The sequence below is a fragment of the Entelurus aequoreus genome, linkage group LG12 (genome assembly GCF_033978785.1).
Source record: "Entelurus aequoreus isolate RoL-2023_Sb linkage group LG12, RoL_Eaeq_v1.1, whole genome shotgun sequence".
Classification (NCBI taxonomy): domain Eukaryota; kingdom Metazoa; phylum Chordata; class Actinopteri; order Syngnathiformes; family Syngnathidae; genus Entelurus; species Entelurus aequoreus.
The window spans coordinates 60,917,769-60,919,989 of NC_084742.1; positions in this window are offsets into that span (position 1 = coordinate 60,917,769).

A 2,221-nucleotide genomic window follows, 5' to 3' on the forward strand; every position below is an offset into this window, starting at 1 on the left:
TGTAGTGCTTTAGTTCCTGTCTTATGCTGTTATTTTGGTGGCCCTTCCTGTTTTGTTGTTGTTTTCCTGTGTGTAGTGCTTTAGTTCCTGTCTTGCGCTGTTATTTTTGTGGCCCTTTCTGTTTTGTTGTTGTTTTCCTGTGTGTAGTGCTTGAGTTCCTGTCTTGCGCTGTTATTTTGGTGGCCCTTTCTATGTTGTTGTTGTTTTCCTGTGTGTAGTGCTTTAGTTCCTGTCTTGCGCTGTTATTTTGGTGGCCCTTCCTGTTTTGTTGTTGTTTTCCTGTGTGTAGTGCTTTAGTTCCTGTCTTGCGCTGTTATTTTGGTGACCCTTCCTGTTTTGTTGTGGTTTTCCTGTGTATAGTGCTTTAGTTCCTGTCTTGCGCTGTTATTTTGGTGACCCTTTCTGCTTTATTGTTGTTTTCCTGTGTGTAGTGCTTTAGTTCCTGTCTTGCGCTGTTATTTTGGTGACTCTTCCTGTTTTGTTGTTGTTTTCCTGTGTGTAGTGCTTTAGTTTCTGTCTTGCGCTGTTATTTTGGTGGCCCTTTCTGTTTTGTTGTTGTTTTCCTGTGTGTAGTGCTTTAGTTCCTGTCTTGCGCTGTTATTTTGGTGGCCCTTCCTGTTTTGTTGTTGTTTTCCTGTGTGTAGTGCTTTAGTTCCTGTCTTGCGCTGTTATTTTGGTGACCCTTCCTGTTTTGTTGTTGTTTTCCTGTGTGTAGTGCTTTAGTTCCTGTCTTGCGCTGTTATTTTGGTGACCCTTCCTGTTTTGTTGTGGTTTTCCTGTGTGTAGTGCTTTAGTTCCTGTCTTGCGCTGTTATTTTGGTGACCCTTTCTGTTTTATTGTTGTTTTCCTGTGTGTAGTGCTTTAGTTCCTGTCTTGCGCTGTTATTTTGGTGACTCTTCCTGTTTTGTTGTTGTTTTCCTGTGTGTAGTGCTTTAGTTTCTGTCTTGCGCTGTTATTTTGGTGGCCCTTTCTGTTTTGTTGTTGTTTTCCTGTGTGTAGTGCTTTAGTTCCTGTCTTGCGCTGTTATTTTGGTGGCCCTTCCTTTTTTGTTGTTGTTTTCCTGTGTGTAGTGCTTTAGTTCCTGTCTTGCGCTGTTATTTTGGTGACCCTTCCTATTTTGTTGTTGTTTTCCTGTGTGTAGTGCTTTAGTTCCTGTCTTGCGCTGTTATTTTTGTGACCCTTTCTGTTTTGTTGTTGTTTTCCTGTGTGTAGTGCTTTAGTTCCTGTCTTGCGCTTTTATTTTGGTGACTCTTCCTGTTTTGTTGTTGTTTTCCTGTGTGTAGTGCTTTAGTTTCTGTCTTGCGCTGTTATTTTGGTGACCCTTCCTGTTTTGTTGTGGTTTTCCTGTGTGTAGTGCTTTAGTTCCTGTCTTGCGCTGTTATTTTGGTGGCCCTTCCTGTTTTGTTGTTGTTTTCCTGTGTGTAGTGCTTTAGTTCCTGTCTTGCGCTGTTATTTTGGTGACCCTTCCTGTTTTGTTGTGGTTTTCCTGTGTGTAGTGCTTTAGTTCCTGTCTTGCACTGTTATTTTGGTGACTCTTCCTGTTTTCTTGTTGTTTTCCTGTGTGTAGTGCTTTAGTTTCTGTCTTGCGCTGTTATTTTGGTGACCCTTCCTGTTTTGTTGTTGTTTTCCTGCGTGTAGTGCTTGAGTTCCTGTCTTGCGCTGTTTTTTTGGTGTTCCTTTCTATTGTGTTGTTGTTTTCCTGTGTGTAGTGCTTTAGTTCCTGTCTTGCGCTGTTATTCTGGTGGCCCTTTCTGTTTTGTTGTTGTTTTCCTGTGTGTAGTGCTTGAGTTCCTGTCTTGCGCTGTTATTTTGGTGGCCCTTTCTATTTTGTTGTTGTTTTCCTGTGTGTAGTCCTTCAGTTCCTGTCTTGCGCTGTTATTTTGGTGGCCCTTCCTGTTTTGTTGTTGTTTTCCTGTGTGTAGTGCTTTAGTTCCTGTCTTGCGCTGTTATTTTGGTGACCCTTCCTATTTTGTTGTTGTTTTCCTGTGTGTAATGCTTTAGTTCCTGTCTTGCGCTGTTATTTTGGTGACCCTTCCTATTTTGTTGTTGTTTTCCTGTTAGTGCTTTAGTTCCTGTCTTGCGCTGTTATTTTGGTGGCCCTTCCTGTTTTGTTGTTGTTTTCCTGTGTGTAGTGCTTTAGTTCCTGTCTTGCGCTGTTATTTTGGTGGCCCTTTCTATTTTGTTGTTGTTTTCCTGTGTGTAGTGCTTTAGTTCCTGTCTT